Consider the following 18,157-nt stretch of genomic DNA (forward strand, 5'->3'; position numbering starts at 1 on the left):
GACCACATTCAGCGCCCTCTGCTCTGCCAGAGAGAGGGGCTGCAAGTCCGCCGGTCCTCTCCAGTTTTCTCCCGCTCTCGGTGGTTATAGGCGGCCTTCTCCTGGGGCGGAGCGGGGGGGGGGGGGGGGGGGGGGGGGGGGAAATGGAAAACGACAGAGTTAGACAGTCCGATGCATACAGCCCAGTGGGTGGGTAGCTGGTGGCCTCAGTGACCAGAGAACCCAGCCATGGCGGCCTGTATGGGTACCAGCATGTGGTGCTAGATGGGGGTCCGGCCATGGCTTGGCATCTGTGAAACGGGTTGCCACTCTCCTCTATGCCATCCTGTTGACTGGTGTGTGTGTAGGGAGTGAAGTGTGTGTATGCAACTGCAGCTCGTCAGCCTCCTGAGTGTCAATCTCGGACCTGGCAAATCCGGCACTGTTTCTCAATCAAATGGATTGAGTTCCACATGCCATCGGTGCTAGCCCTTTAACAGTAGCGGAATCGGTCCAGTTGCAGCACCAGTTTTGCTGTCCTGGAACTCCACAAATCCTGTGCGGCGTCAGCACTTAGTCTCAGGAATGGAGAATCGAGCCGAACATCTCTAAAACTGGCAATCCTAATGACTGCATGTGTGAACACTGGGGAGACTGATGCATTAAAACTCATGAGAAGACTTAATTGCCGCACACATGCACAATTTTGAGGTCGGTGGGGGCATGCACGAATCAGATGCTTGTCTGTCGACAATTAAAGGACCAATTCATGCCACTAAAAATCTTACACTGCCCAGACTATTGTTAGCTCATCACACAGCCAAAATTGGCACTCATTACATTTTCTGCCTTTCCTCATCTGAGGGTGGGATAAAAGGTGCCCAGAGCAGAAACAGTTTCTCTGTGACAGAATTTGTAGCTGTCCGAGTTTAGAATTTAGCTTGAGTTTCCTAGTTATTGCCTAGCAATTGATGCATGCCTTTCAGCATTTCAGAACTTCCCTGGAAGATTTTCCAAAGGATTGGAGGGCAGTGTTCCATCGTTTGCAAGGCACTTTTCCTCTGCATCTGATCCAATGGGGATAGCATACCCCATCTGTGAGACCTCCTCTGAAGGGGAACAGAGGAGTAGGAGGGAGAGCAGACAAGGTGAGCTCAGACAGGTCCCAGGCAGAGACCTGTAAGAGGATAGGAGTGGACTCGTGTGGTGAAAGGCCAGTTGCGAGATCAAGGTAGGAAGGAACTCCAAAGACATCACTACACAGCACCTGGGGTTTACAGGCAGTGCACCAACTACCTGGGGTTGAATGTCTGCAGGAGGCTACATCTCTCCAGGGACTCTTTGAGAAATGGTAGGGTCCTGAAATTGCTTCCAACTGCGTGAATAGTCAACCCATACAGATGGCATTGAGGATCACAGTGGCTCTGAATTTCTACAGCTCTAGTCCATTTCAGGACTCCATGGGGGAGCCTGTGTGGGGCCTTGCAAACAGTTCTGTTGAGCGAGTGACCGATGCCCTCTTTCAGACGCGTCACACTTTCATCAACTACTGGGCTGATGTGGTCAGCCAGTTGGGAGATGGCACTAGGGTCTGTGGCAATGGCTGGGTTTGCTCGCATCCCGGGTGCTGTAGACACTAGCAAGAGAGCCGAGAGCTTTCATCAACAGGAAGGGATACCACTCATTGGCCGTGATTTTGCAGCCGCGCTAGGTATGGGTACATATTCCAGAATGGCTGCTAAATCCCGCGAGAATCCAAAGACGTATTAGCACCAGCGAGATTTTGGTTTGGGATCTCCTCCCCTGCTATTCCCCCCGCCCACCACCACCACCCCAGGATGATGCTATAAGGTTGATTCCAAGGAAGGGTGTGTCGTTGATGCCCAGGAAGAACGTGTGGTGGATGTGCATAACGTCATATCATTGCCAGTTTTGGTCCCTCAGTGTATCACTCAGTCAGCATGACATCATGTTGGCACGAATCACTACAGGTTTTCATAATGACCACAGTGGGGGTACACAGGTATGCATAGCCCCTGGCTGGTGAGGGACATGCCCAAGCAGTGCCCTGGCACCGACAGGGCAGGCCTGCTGGAGAGCCCCATTGGGGGGGGGGGTGGGGTGCGGTTTCTCCTTGATTGTGCAGGGGGGTAAACCCTAATACTTGTGGGTTGGTGGATGCACCAATGCCTATGACGGGGTGGGGGGAGAGGTGGAGAGCCCTGATGCTTATCGGGAGGGAGTGGTGGTGTACCGATGCATGTGTAGTGGGGGTTGGGGCATGCCAGGTTGGAGAATTGCCGGGGGTGGGTGGGGGACGGCATGAATCCCGCTCCTGCCGGCTTCCAAATTCTCCGGCGCCGGGGATTTGGCGGGGGCGGGAATCGCGCTGTGCCAGTCGGCAGCAGCCCCCCAGCAATTCTCCGGCCTGCCGAGAATGGCCGCCTGTTTACGGCCGGTCCCGCCGGCGTAAATTACAACAGGTACTTACCGGTGGGACCTGTCTCCGCGGGTGGCCTCTGGGGTCCTCGGGGGGGCGCTGGGGGATCTGGCCCGGGAGGTGCCCCCACGGTGGCCTGGCCCGCAATCGGAGCAGAGCCCACCGATCAGCGGGCGGGCCGGTGCCGTGGGAGCACTCTATTCCTCCGCGTCGGCCGCTGTAACAGTCCGCGATGGCGGACACGGAGATGAACACCCCTGCGCATGCGCTGGGATGACGCCAGCACACACTGGAACTCCCGCACATGCGCCAACTCGCGCCAGTCAGCGTAGACCGTTTGGCACCGGTTGCACGGCGCCAAGCCCTTCCGCGTCGGCCGGCGTGACGCAAACCACTCCGGCGCCGGCCTAGCTCCTGATGGTGTGGAGGATTCTGTACCTTTGGGGCGGCCCGATGCCGGAGTGGTTCCTGCCATTCCTTCACGCCGGAGTTGCCCGCCCCGCCGGTTTGCGGAGAATCCCGCCCATGGTGCCTCATCCATCTTTCACATGGCGTGATCCCAGAACCCCTGAGGATTTCCTTGAAGCAGCTTCTCCACTCAATGGAGGAGGACCTGAGCTTGGTGCTCAGGATTAACGCAGTTCTAGGTTCCGCAAGAACTCCTCCAAGACAGAGACCATGGCACACAGACCCGCATGGGTCTCTGCCAAATCTTCCCATGCAGCCTGCAAGACGTAATGCATCTTCTGCTTGATGGAGGTCTCCAGAGCCTTGTCATCTGCCTCGTACTCAGCGTGGTCCTAGTCTCCCACTGTTGTCATTCTGGGACCTTTCTGTTACCTCCTGACCTGAGTGTGATGTACTCTCACCAGTGTGCACCACCCATGGAGGGAATAACCTCAATCCCACCGATTTAGGAGTATCCGTGCTGTTCCCTGGTATCTAAAGACAGTGATGCAGGTACAGGAGCATTGACATGCTGGGTTAGCACTGTTGCTTCACAGCGCCAAGAAATTGGGTTTGATTCCCAGCTTAGCTCACTGCCTGTGCGGAGTCTGCATATTCCCCCCGAGTTGGTGTGGGTTTCCTCCAGGTGCTCCAGTTTCCTCCCACAAGTCCTGAAAGGCGTGCTTGTCAGGTGAATTGGACATTCTGAATTCTCTCGCCAATGTATCCGAACAGGTGCCCGAGTGTGGTGACTAGGGGATTTTCACAGAAACTTCATTGCAGTGTTAATGCAAGCCAATTTGTGACACTAATAAAGATTATTATTATTTATTGGGGGGGTCACTGGTCTTGTCTGCAGCTGGTGGGGTTGGCTCATCTGCAGAAGGAAGAGATAAAATCAGTGAATTCAATCATCCTTGCCACTGTACATTCTGGGTGGCAATGGGGATGAGAAACATGATTGAATGGCGGGCCAGACTCAGTGGGCAGAATGGCCTATTTCTGCTCCTATGTTTTATGGTCTTATGGCTTGCTGAGACAATGGAGAGATGTTGCATAGTGCCTAGAAGCTTTGGAGCTTCAATGGGAATTCTGGCTAGTACGGCTCAATTTGAGAAGAGGGGCCCATGAACACTTCCATACCTGAGGCGCATGCACCTGGTATCTACACAGTTACTTTCATCCCAGATCCCTCTCACCAGGACCGTGGGAGCGGGCTGGCCAGTGGAAATCTAACTATAGAGCATCTCTCATCAGCACCAGAGGATTCGGATCTCCCCCACCAGTTCAGCAGCGCTCGGCAGTTTTGTGACTTGTCTTCTCCTGACAAGTTGATTAGGCTTCGATCGTTCTTGAGAACCATTCCAGATGCCCCTGCCACCCACACAGGCATTTATCAAGCCATTTCACTGTGGCACACCTCCCTATCTAATGCACTGCAGCCTATTGTGTTGGCAGTCTGGTCTCTGACACTCAGACCCCTGAGAACCCAGAGGAACAGGCACCTAGAACATAGAACATAGAACAGTACAGCGCACAACAGGCCCTTCAGCCCTCAATGTTGTGCCGAGCCATGATCACCCTACTCAAACCCACGTATCCACCCTATACCCGTAACCCAACAACATCCCCCTTAACCTTACTTTTATTAGGACTCTACGGGCAATTTAGCATGGCCAATCCACCTAACCCGCACATCTTTGGACTGTGGGAGGAAACCGGAGCACCCGGAGGAAACCCACGCACACAGGGGGAGGACGTGCAGACTCCACACAGACAGTGACCCAGCCGGGAATCGAACCTGGGACCCTGGAGCTGTGAAGCATTTATGCTAACCACCATGCTACCCTGCTGCCCCCTGATTATACCTCTCCACACAGATCCATACAATCTTTTGCTGTCTGTAGAAGATGGTTGAATCTTTTGCAGCACACAGCGTTGTGCCCACTGACCACAGCAGCCACCTTAGTCCTGGCCTTCCTAGTCTGATGGGGTGGCCTTCTCTTCCCATCCCTTAGCATCAGGATACTGTACTCCCACTGATCTCTGGCATTAGGACAGACAGGCATACATCTGTAAAACTGGGGCACTCAGCCTACTTGACTTTCCCGCTTGCCTTCCTTAGCCTCCTGGCATTGATGACTTTCCTCTGGTTAGTCTTGAGATGCACAGTGCTCTCAGCCTCCCCCATAATGCCTTTGATGAGCTGCCTATTGTCCTTTAAAACCTCTGCCAGAACTTTATTGGAATCGCTGCCCAATGCATTGCCCCCCAATCCAATACAGGGACCCAACCGGGAGACACATTACACACTAGGTAGGCCTGAATTAACAACGCAAAATCGGGCAGGAGTGGGTTTCATACCTGCGTCCACCCATGCCAACTTCGATTGCACCCCGAACATAAGACTGAGGCATGGACCTTTAAAATGTCCATTGCAACCAATGAATAATTGAATCTGTATCTAATCAACAGATACAGGAAACATTTTGGAATTCTCATGTGCCAACAGTGGGTATTTTTTGTGAGGTGATATCAGAAGAATAGTCACGTAGATTAGATTTTGAAGATGACAAGGTGTGTTACCCATTTCTCAGGATTATAATTAAAAACAGCAGGGGGCGATTGGAATCGGAGGCTGCGATAAAAGAGTCTGAATTTGAATCTAAGATGATGCTCAAATTAAATGTCCTTTGTTTCAATACTCGTGTTCAAAATTACATAACTTCCAGAGATTCATTTTTATTCAAATAGATTCACTCACAATTTTGAACACTAATTTGATGAGATTAAACATTGTATAATTATCTTTTAGTTGTGGATGAAAGTGGTGACAATCCGCATCGGCAACCAATAGAGCCAATTAGGTAACCATGGGATATAGGGCAACGTTAAACTAATGCAGGTAGGTAATCCCAGCTGTGCAGAGAATGAGATTTATTTTCTGGGCCGCAATCTCACTACAACCATAGCAAAACTTAGAACATCGAAAAAATAGCACAGAACAGGCCCTTCGGTCCACGATGTTAGATAGATAGAGAAATACAGCACAGAACAGGCCCTTCGGCCCACGATGTTGCGCCAAACTTTTGTCCTAGGTTAATCATAGAATTTTGGACAATTTTTCATGGCCAATCCACCCAACCTGCACATCTTTGGACTGTGGGAGGAAACCGGAGTACCCGGAGGAAACCCACGCAGTCACGGGGAGGATGTGCAGACTCCACACAGACAGTGACCCAAGTCGAAATCGAACTTGGGACCCTGGAGCTGTGAAGCAATTGTGCTATCCGCAATGCTACCATGCTGCCCTTAAGAAGTTAACCTACACTCCATTATTCTACCCTAATCCATGTACCTATCCAATAGCCGCTTGAAGGTCCCTAACATTTCCGACTCAACTACTTCCACAGGCATTGCATTCCATGCCCCCACTACTCTCTGGGTAAAGAACCTACCTCTGACATCCCCTCTATATCTTCCACCATTTATCTTAAATTTATGTCCCCTTGTAATGGTGTGTTCCACCCGGGGAAAAAGTCTCTGACTTGACTTGAATACTCTATCTATTCCCGTAATCATCTTATAAACCTCTATCAAGTCGCCCCTCATTCGTCTCCGATCTAATGAGAAAAGGCCTAGCACCCTCAACCTTTCCTCGTATGACCTACTCTCCATTCCCTTCAACTCCCCCATCCAAGTCGTTAATGAAAATCACAAACAGCAGAGGACCCAGAACTGATCCCTGCGGTACGCCACTGATAACTGGGCTCCAGGCTGAATATTTGCCATCCACCACCACTCTCTGTCTTCTATCGGTTAGCCAGTTTGTTATCCAACTGGCCAAATTTCCCACTATCCCATGCCTCCTTACTTTCTGCACAAGCCTACAATGGGGAACCTTATCAAATGCCTTACTAAAATCCATGTACACTACATCCACTGCTTTACCTTCATCCACATGCTTGGTCACCTCCTCAAAGAAGTCAATAAGACTTGTAAGGCAAGACCTACCCCTCACAAATCCGTGCTGACTATCCCTAATCAAGCAGTGCCTTTCCAGATGCTCAGAAATCCTATCCCTCAGTACCCTTTCCATTAATTTGCCTACCACCGAAGTAAGACTAACTGGCCTGTAATTCCCAGGGTTATCCCGATTCCCTTTTTTGAACAGGGGCACGACATTCGCCACTCTCCAATCCTCTGGTACCACCCCTGTTGACAACGAGGACGAAAAGATAATTGCCAACGGCTCTGCAATTTCATTTCTTGCTTCCCATAGAATCCTTGGATATATCCCGTCAGGCCCGGGGGACTTGTCTATCCTCAAGTTTTTCAAAACGCGCAACACATCTTCCTTCCTGACAAGTATCTCCTCGAGCTTATCAGTCTGCTTCACGCTGTCCTCTCCAACAATATGGCCCCTCTCGTTTGTAAATACTGAAGAAATATACTTATTCAAGACCTCTCCTATCTGTTCAGACTCAATACACAATCTCCCGCTACTATCCTTGATCGGACCTACCCCCGCTCTAGTCATTCTCATATTTCTCACATATGGCGAACCACAAGGGTCTGTTCTGGGGCCGTTGCTGTTTGTCATTTTTATAAATGACCTAGAGGAGGGCGCAGAAGGATGGGTGAGTAAATTTGCAGACGACACTAAAGTCGGTGGAGTTGTAGACAGTGCGGAAGGATGTTGCAGGTTACAGAGGGACATAGATAAGCTGCAGAGCTGGGCTGAGAGGTGGCAAATGGAGTTTAATGTGGAGAAGTGTGAGGTGATTCACTTTGGAAAGAATAACAGGAATGCGGAATATTTGGCTAATGGTAAAATTCTTGGTAGTGTGGATGAGCAGAGGGATCTCGATGTCCATGTACATAGATCCCTGAAAGTTGCCACCCAGGTTGATAGGGTTGTGAAGAAGGCCTATGGTGTGTTGGCCTTTATTGGTAGAGGGATTGAGTTCCGGAGCCATGAGGTCATGTTGCAGTTGTACAAAACTCTAGTACGGCCGCATTTGGAGTATTGCGTACAGTTCTGGTCGCCTCATTATAGGAAGGACGTGGAAGCTTTGGAACGGGTGCAGAGGAGATTTACCAGGATGTTGCCTGGTATGGAGGGAAAATCTTATGAGGAAAGGCTGATGGACTTGAGGTTGTTTTCGTTAGAGAGAAGAAGGTTAAGAGGTGACTTAATAGAGGCATACAAAATGATCAGAGAGTTAGATAGGGTGGACAGCGAGAGCCTTCTCCCGTGGATGGAGGTGGCTAGCATGAGGGGACATAGCCTTAAATTGAGGGGTAATAGATATAGGACAGAGGTCAGAGGTGGGTTTTTTACGCAAAGAATGGTGAGGCCGTGGAATGCCCTACCTGCAACAGTAGTGAACTCGCCAACATTGAGGGCATTTAAAAGTTTATTGGATAAGCATATGGATGATAAGGGCATAGTGTAGGTTAGATGGCCTTTCGTTTTTTTCCATGTCGGTGCAACATCGAGGGCCGAAGGGCCTGTACTGTGCTGTATCGTTCTATGTTCTATGTTCTATATGTTGTGCCGAACCTTTGTCCTAGATTAAGAACAAATTAATCTGCACCCCATTATTCTACCATAATTCATGTACCTATCCAATAGCCACTTGAAGGTCCCTAATGTTTCTGACTCAACTACTTCCACAGGCAGTGCATTCCATGCCCCCATACTCTCTGGGTAAAGAACATACCTCTGACATCTCCCCTATATCATCCACCATTCACCTTAAATTTATGTTTCCCTTGTTCTTCCCGGGGAAAAAGTCTCTGTCTTCTCTATTCCCCTGATCATCTTATCAACCTCTAATCGACGTGACTTCCTCTGATATCACATAACAAAGAACAACTGGTGGCACATTAGATTATTTCAAAATGTTTCTTTCCTTTGTATGTTAAACTAATACAGAATCATGTATTTCTTGGCAACAATTGACATTCTATATAATGGTTACAAATCTATCCATTAAGGTAGCCAGTTTAGTGCAGTTATCAAACAAACAGGCAAGGATTTTGCACTGAACCCTTTGAAAATAAACTGCTCGCCATTTTTAAAAAGCTATGTATTAATACTTAGTTCTGCAATTTGTTTATTCTGAAGTGCTTTCAATTTGCACCAATTACAGTTTAGTCTTTTTTTTTCAAATTGAAGATCAAATTCGCAGCGCCTCTTCAAAGCGAAACCACTTCACAGTGATGTTGCTGCAATAGTTTAAGCACCATCTTGACTAGATTATCGGGATAAAGAGTTTCTAGAAGGAGAGATGAACATTAATCCATGAGTCAGTGTGCTGACCATTTCCTGCATAAAACAGATGGAGATCAATGACGGAACTGCAAATACACCAATGTAGTTTTTGATAATGACATGTAGGGCGGTATTCTCCGCCCCCCCCCCCCCCCCCCCACGCCGTGTGGGAGAATCACCAGGGTGCCGCGCGAATCGCGCCACGCCGCCCCAACCCCAGCATGCGATTCTCCCACCCCCCTGAAACCAGCACCGTGAGAATCGCGCCGGGCCACTCGGAGAATCGCTGCAAACGGCGAGCAGCGATTCTTCGGCCCCAATGGGCCGAGCGGCCGGCGAAAAAATGACAGTCCTGCCGGCACCATCCACACCTTCGTCGTGAAGGCTTGGGGGCGGTCCTATAGGGGGAGTAGGGGTCTCCTTCATCCGGGGGGGGCGCTTCCGAAGGGGTCTGGCACACAATCGGGGCCCACCAATCGGCGGGACGGCCTCTCCCCCCCCCGGGCCTACGTTCAGCCGCAGCCGGCCCCTGAACACCAACCCCATGTTGGGTCGGGGCTCGTACGAAGTTCCCCGCATATGCACAGGATGGCGTGGTCCAACTGCGCATGAGCAGGGTTGAGCTGGCCCAACTGCACATGCGCGGGTTGGCGCGACGTCTATTTGGCACCACATAAGGAGGCTGGAGCAGCGTGAGCTGCTCCAGCTCCGTGCAGGTTGTGCCCGGGATCTGTTTGCGCTGTCGTGAAACGCGAAGGCGTTCACGACAGCATGAACACTTGGCCTCAATATCGGAGAATCGCCCCCGTAAACTATGAAGATCTGGAGATTCATTCTTAAACTGGCGTTCAATAGTAATTTCCAAAAGGGTATATACTGAATATATATGGCAGCACAGTGGCACACTGGTTAGTACTACTGCCTCACAGCACCAGGGACCCGGGTTCAATTCTGGCCTTAGGTGACTGAATGGAGTTTGCACGTTCTCCATGTGTCTGCGTGAGTTTCATCCCGGTGCTCCGCTTTCCTCCCACAGCCCAATGTTGTGCAGGTTAGGTGGATTGGTCATGCTAAATTGCCGCTGAGTTTCCAAGGATTGGGTGGGGTTCCGGGGATAGGACGGGGGAGTGTGCCTAGGGTGCGCTTTCGGAGGGTCGGTGCAGACTCAATGAGCTGAATGGCTTCCTTCTGCACTACAGGAATTCTAAGTAGGGCGTTTGCATGGGCTTCACCCAGGTGTTCCGGTTTCCTCCCACAGCCCAAAGATGTGCAGGTTAGGATTGTCCATGCCAACTTGCCCTTTAGTGTCCAAATTTGTGAAAGTTTGGATTGCCCATGGTTAATGCGTGGAATTACAGGGATAGGGCGGGGAGTGGACCTACGTAGGTTGTTGTTTCAGCGGGCTGGTGCAGTCTCGATGGGCCAAATGGCCTCCTTCTGCACTGTAAGAATTCTATGGATTCTACACTTGAAGGATGAAAATGGTAGGGAAGTGGAACTAATTGAATAGCTCTTTCAAAGAGCTGACCTGGCCACAAGAGGACAAATGGCCTCCTCGTGTGCATTTAGATTCTATGAAAAGTAACTCCAGGTTAAAGGAAGATTTCAAATAGGGCAAAGCTGCAAACCTGTGAAATCTGAAACAAGAATAGAAATGGCTAGAAGTGCAAAAGGCTTTTGAGAATTTCTAAAGAGAAAAAGTTAATGGCTTGGGTCTATGACTTTCATTAAAACTGAAAACGTAAAGCAAACGTGGATCAATGCTGGAGAACGGAATGCACAATATAACTTTAAAAATAACAATGCAGAAGTAAATAAAACTTCACGGCAAACATTTCTGGATGGAAATATTTAAAAGATACAAGGAAGCAGCAAGGTGATGGGATTGGCGCAGATAGATCCAGTTAAAGCATTTCCATCAGTATGGTCATGGCACCATTACACTAACATTTTAGATTAGATCACAAACTGAAATATTGGGTGGGATTGGAGTCCAGAGACCAGAAATCCCTGCCCGAAGTCAACGGACCTTTTGTCTGTCTGTCAAATTCTCCGTCCCACCCACGATAATTCCCATGGTTGACTTATATTGTCTCTTTAGAGATAATATAACTTAATCTTCCACTCTGAAGTTGAAGTTTATTGGCAAGCGCGAACTGTTTCACACAGAGTCATAAAACTAAATGTTCTGGATTCTCGCTGGTGGGGAAAATAATTTTGGGGGGAGTGGATACTTCATTCCGGTGAGGTGGCCTTTTAACGAGCATGGATGGGATAATTATACAGGCAAAATTCCTTCTCGATATTGCTCGTAGGGACGTTCGACCAGTCTTTACCCTGTGATTGAAATGCTAACATGGATATCAGTTGTTTACTGAGCAGATAAAACAGGATGTGCGCAAATTTAGAAACTGCAAAGAGGCCTGTAGATCAGAAGAATATTCTCTATGTGACTATTTGGAAGATTTCCTTAAAATGCAGCCCATGTTTTGTGATTTAACTCCTTTTATGATAAGAAGTGGGATATAGAAGATAGACTGAGATAGCAGAAATGTAATATAGAGGACAGTAATGATGTTAGAAATGTGAATGCAGTTATTCAGAATAGTAAATAGTTTTGTAAGGATAAATATTTTGGAATTTTGTGTGAAAGGTAATGTTAGGGATTAGGAAAAACAAAGTCACAGAACCTAGATACATTTTCCACTTGACATTTGCAGAAGTGAAAGGTAGTCAGCTTCTCGAATAGGTAACATCAGATTTATGCTCTAGGAAGTCATCTCCTTGATGTTTCATTATTTTTTATTTTATAGAGTTGTTTCTCACAGCAAGAAGTCATCCAAGAAAACCCTGGAAAGCAAATCAAATTGTGTCAGCACTATTGGGAGTGCCAAAATATCGCTAAGAGTGTTAGCCTGCTCGGAATCAACTACCGACACATATAAAAGGTAACTATTGGCATCACTGAGTCATCAGCCATTTATGTGCTAGCTGCAGGTGAACTAGAAATGTAAAATGAGCAACATTGACCTGTCCAGGTTTTTTTCTGGCATTAAGCAAACCATGACCAGACTGACAAATCATTGAAACCCACTGCAGCTACATGTGAAGTTGGCTGGGAGCACAAATGTAATCAGAAGTCTTGTCCTGTCTGAAGCACAGTTTGTGACCTTACACAGTTGACATAGGTCCATTGGCAGAAAAAGCCTAGACTTAAACAAACAGGGATTTATGAAAAACATCATGCGTGCCATTTTCCACTGTTATCACATGCAACTCACCCAGGTATATGCCTTAGTCGTGTGAAATGGGCATCCATCATTATAGAAAGGACACAGTAACACTGACGTGGGTGTATTTCAACCATTTCACGAGAATTTTCACAAAGCTGCTCTCACTCCATCGCTGGAACATCACTGGATTTCCATGTTAAACAATGGGATCCCTGCCTTCCATGTTAAACAATGGGATCCCTGCCTTCCATGTTAAACAATAGGATCCCTGCTTTCCATGTTAAACAATGGGATCCCTGCTTTCCAACACAAAATGGAGCTTCCAACTCAACTTTAGCTCAGTTCAGTAACATTACCACCTTTGAATCACAAAGTTCCAGACTAAAGTCCCGCTCCAGAGTTTCAATGCAAAAATCAAAGCTGCCACTCAAGTGTTATACTGAGGGAATACTGCCCAGTTGGGAATGCCGTCTTAACATAGAACATAGAACATACAGTGCAGAAGGAGACCATTCGGCCCATCGAGTCTGCGCCGACCCACTTAAGCCCTTACTTCCACCCTATCCCCGTAACCCAATAACCCCTCCTAACCTTTTTGGTTACGAAGGGCAATTTATCATGGCCAATCCACCTAACCTGCACGTCTTTGGGCTGTGAGAGGAAACCATAGCACCCGGAGGAAACCCACGCACACACGGTGAGAACGTGCAGACTCCGCACAGAGAGTGTAGATTAGATATCAAACTGAGGCTCCATCTGCCTGCCCAGGAGTATGTAAACTATCCCATGGCTCTATCTTGAAGAAGAAGAGGGGAGGTATTGTTTGTGGCCTGGCCAATCATTCAATCAACATCACAGAAACAGATTAACTGCTCATTATCCCATTTCTGTTTGTGGAATCTTGCTGTACATAAATTGAGTTTGCTTTTCGTATATTGGCTGCTGCGTTTCCTACATCACAATAATGACTGTACTTTAGAAAGTACTTCATTGGCTGCAAAAGCCCTATGAAAATGAAATGAAATGAAAATCGATTATTGTCACAAGTAGGCTTCAAATGAAGTTACTGTGAAAAGCCCCTAGTCGCCACATTCCGGCGCCTGTTCGGGGAAGCTGATACGGGAATTGAGCCGTGCTGCTGGCATGCCTTGATCAGCTCTCAAAGCCAGCGATTTAGCCCTGTGCTAAATCAGCCCCTATGAGCCATGCAGTGAGTGATTAAGGTCTGAAATGCTGCCTGAGAGTGTGGTAAAGGGAGGTTTGATTAAGACATTCACGTGGGGATTGGACTGCTATTTGAAAATGAGCAATGTGTAGGGTTATGGGGAAAAGGCAGGAGAATGGCACAAAGTAAATTGCTCATCGGAGTTGGTGTCGATACGACGGACTGAATGCTTTCCTTCACTAAAAGTTCTCTGATTAAAATCTAAATGCAAGTCTACCTTTTTTTTTCTCTGGTAATGTTCCAGTGGCTGAGTGAAAACAGCTCCGAGGAAATAAGCCTTTGTGCCAATTATCGCAAATTATTTTTTTGTCCCTGACAGGAAGACTTATGTGACACAATTGAAAAGTGAGATAATCGCATCCAGAAGCTCTCAAAGCAAGTCAGGCTCTGTGAGAGATGCTTTGTATGCACCTGGGACATGTTTTCCCTGGAGGTGCGGTAGGCATTGTCAGATCAACTCTATTATTAATATGAGGCCCAGTCACAGGTGAGCCTCGCCCTCTTACCTCTGGCATGTTCTCACAGATGTTGTTTATTTTCAGCCCAGATATAAACATAAACAAATTTTTGCCCTTCAGTTTAGTAATAATTTACCAAACCACATTTAATACATAGTTCAATGTTGTAATGGAAACATTTATGCACTAAGAGAGTGCATACAAATGGACATTATGTACGTTTCAATCAATGAGATGGGCACAAACTCTGAGCGATGTTCTTCTGGAACTGGAATGTGCTCTTTAAAAAAATAAAATCAAGTAGCTCAGTTTAGGGGCGGGATTCTCCCCTACCCGGCGGGGCGTGGGGTCCCGGCGTAGGGGAGTGGCGCCAACCACTCCGGGGTTGGGCCTCCCCAAAGGTGGGGAATTCTCCGCACCTTTAGGGGCTAGCCCCGCGCCGGAGAGGTTGGCACCAGAAGACTGGTGCAAAAAACCGGTGCCAGCGGCCTTTCAGGCCCGCCGCCCGGCAGCGGGGCTGGCCGAAAGGCTTTTGCCGGTCGGCGCATGCGCGGGCGGTGACGTCACCACCGGCGCATGCGCAATGTGGGTTTCTCTTCCGCTTCCGCCATGGCAGAGGCCGTGGCGGCGGCGGAGGAGAAAGAGTGCACCCAGGGCACTAGCCAGGAGTCTGAGCGGGGGGCCCCGATCGCGGGCCTGGCCACCGTGGGGGCACCCCCCGGGGTCCGATCGCCCCGCGCCCCCCCCCCCCCCCCAGGACCCCGGGGGCCCGGTCGCGGCGCCGATCCCGCCGCCACCAGAGGTGGTTCAAACCTCGGCGGCAGGAGAGGCCTCCCAGCGGCGGGACTTCGGCCCATCCGGGCCGGAGAATCGCCGCAGGGGCATCGCCGATCGGAGTGGCGTGATTCCCGCCCCTGCCAATTCCCGGGTGGTGGAGAATCTCTGCCATGGCGGGGGCGGGATTTACGGTGGCCCCAGGCGATTCTCCGAACCCTGCTAGGGGTCGGAGAATTTCGCCCTAGTTCTCAGTGAACCCAGAAACACTTTGTCATATTATCCACTCCTGTATATAATGAAGTGCAGACAGGCAGTGATTGACACACAGGATGACCAGTAAGCACACAGCACAGTGCAGCCAATCACCAGACAGGACACTACCACTATAAAGCCAGATGGCACTAGGTTTTCCGTTCTCTCTGGACCCAGCCACCAAGACAGTCAGAGTCCACGAGCTAGCCAGTGCAAACACCATGCGGTAGCTAGTAAGCCTGGTCAGGCTAGTACTAGGTCTCCAGTCAGTTCAGAATCGTGTCAACCCACAGCTGATCATGCATATTAGTTATAACGTTGAATAAAATCATGTTGGATCTCCTCCAGTGTTCGAGGTCTGTCTCTCGCCACACTGCATCAAGTGCAGTCCACATCGAACCAACCTGCCTAACACATCACACTGATCATGTATATTAATTATAACGTTGAATAAAATCGTGTTGGATCTTCTCCAGTGTAAGACGTCTCGTTCTAGCTTCCCTGCATCGAGTGCAGTCCACATCGAACCAAGCTGCCTTACACATCATGGTACCACGGAGTGATACTGAAATGTGACGGACCTACCTTGAGTGAATCAGCGTTGACCTGCAAGCAGCCATCCGGTGACATGGAAAACATCCACCCTCCTCCGCAGCTCCGCATCTCCAGAAACCTCGGCGCCAATTGGAAGATCTTCAAGCAAAATTTCCTCTTATACATCGAGGCCGCCGACCTTGAGGCCGCATCGGATGCCAGGAAGATCGCGCTATTTCTCTCCACAGCGGGGGACCACGCCATCCACATCTACAACTCCCTTACATTCGCTGAAGGCGAAGACAAGACGAAATTCAAAACAGTCCTGCTAAAGTTCGACAGCAACTGCGACATTGAAGTGAATGAGAGCCTTGTACGGTATGTTTTCCAGCAGAGACTTCAGGGTAAGGATGAACCTTTTCAGTCCTTTTTGACCCATATCCGCATCCTCGCGCAGTCATGTAACTATGACTCGACAGCTGATACCATGATCCGGGATCAGATCGTTTTCGAGGTCCACTCCGACTCCCTTCGCCAGCAGCTCCTGAAAGTCAAGCAGTTGACCCTCACTATCGTTATCGAGACGTGCGTTGTCCATGAACATGCTAACAATCGTTACTCCTACATCAGGGTGGCAGAGACTGCAAAGCTGGCCTCCCACCAGGTGGAACAGGTGCAGGCCATCGCACAGATGCAGGGCCTGAGCATCGAGGAGAGTGGCTGTTTCGCGCGCTTTTCCCGGTTCCTGCTCATGCGCGCCACGACCGAGGGGACGACGAGACCGATGACCCGACTGCGCAGGTGCGTACGTCGATCAACCGCACTGCGCATGCGCGATGGCACATGGAACATGCTGACGTTGGCGTCATGACGTGTCTGAATTGTGGCTCCGCCCATTTAAAGCAGCAATGTCCGGCAAAAGGACGCCGGTGTCTACAGTGTGGCATGCTTGGCCACTACGCAGCCCTTTGCAGATCTGATCCACCGCTCAACAGCCAGCGATCCCAGCTGCGGCGCAGAAGTGTCCGTTCAATACAGCAAGGAATGCCAGATTCCGATCCCGACAGCCCAACAGACCCTGATGCTGAGTGCCTCAAGTCCCCATACCGGGTGGGCATCATAACAAAGCATGCGCTGCCCTTCACCACGACGGCGAAGCACCTCTCGATGCTCAGCGTGGATCCCGACGATGAGTGGTGTGCTGTCCTCACAGTTAACAAGGCTCTCATCTGATTCAAACTGGATATCGGCGAACCTCATCTCGAAATCCGATCTCGACACCATCCGCGCCAGACCACTGGCCCTTGACTACAATGGCAATGCCATAGCTGCCAGTGGCTCGTGTCAACTTGGGGTGTCCAATAAGGCTATCAAGGCGACGCTGCGGTTTGAAATAGTCGGGCCTGACAGACCATCCCTGCTCGGTGCTCGAGCCTGCAAGCTCCTGAACCTGGTTCAGCGAGTCCACACCATGTCATCGTCACCAGCGACGGCCTCGCCTGATGGAAACTTCCAAGCTGACATAGATGACATCATCATGTAGTACCACAGTGTATTCGATGGAATGGGCACACTCCCATACCGATATAAAATCCTGTTCAAGCCGAACGCCATCCCTGTAATTCATGCACCACGCTGGGTGCCAGCACCCCTCAATGATCGTCTGAAGAAGTAATTACAGGACTTCCAAGACCAGGGCATCATATCGAAGGTCACAGAGCCCCCAGACTGGGTCAGCTCCATGACCTGTGTCATGAAGCCGTAAGGGGAGCTTCGAATCTGTATTGACCCCAAGGATCTAAACTGCAACATCATGCGGGAGCATTACCCGATACCAAAATGTGAAGAGTTGACCAGTGAGATGGCTCATGCCAAATTCTTTACAAAGCTGGACGCCTCCAAGGGTTTTTGGCAAATACGGCTGGATGCGTCCAGTCGCAAGCTGTGCACGTTCAACACCCCGTTCGGCCGCTACTGCTACAACCGGATACCTTTTGGCATAATCTCTGCCTCAGAGGTATTTCACCGCATCATGGAACAGATGATGGAGGGCATCGAGGGGGTACAAGTGTACGTTGACGATGTCATTATCTGGTCCACAGCGCCCAAGGAACACATCGCTCGCCTCAAGAGGGTATTACAGAGAATCCATGAGCATGGTCTCCAGCTCAACAGGGCCAAATGTTCATTTGGTCAATCAGACGTCAAATTCCTCGGTAACCACATCTCGCAGGAGGGCGTGCGGCCAGATACCGACAACGTCTCGGCGATCAAGGCCATGAAGACTCCAGAGGACAAGAAGGCAGTCCTCTGCTTTCTCGGGATGGTCAACTTCCTCGGGAGATTCATTCCCAATATGGCATCCCACACCACGGCCCTCCACCATTTCAAGAAGTCGACGGAGTTCCAGTGGCTGCTCGCGCATGAAGAGGAATGGCGTGAGCTGAAAGCGAAGCTCACCACAGCCCCGGTTCTGGCGTTCTTCGACCCAACCAAGGAAACCAAGATATCAATTGATGCAAGCCAGGACGG

The sequence above is a fragment of the Scyliorhinus canicula genome, chromosome 2, assembly GCF_902713615.1.
Source record: "Scyliorhinus canicula chromosome 2, sScyCan1.1, whole genome shotgun sequence".
Lineage (NCBI taxonomy): Eukaryota > Metazoa > Chordata > Chondrichthyes > Carcharhiniformes > Scyliorhinidae > Scyliorhinus > Scyliorhinus canicula.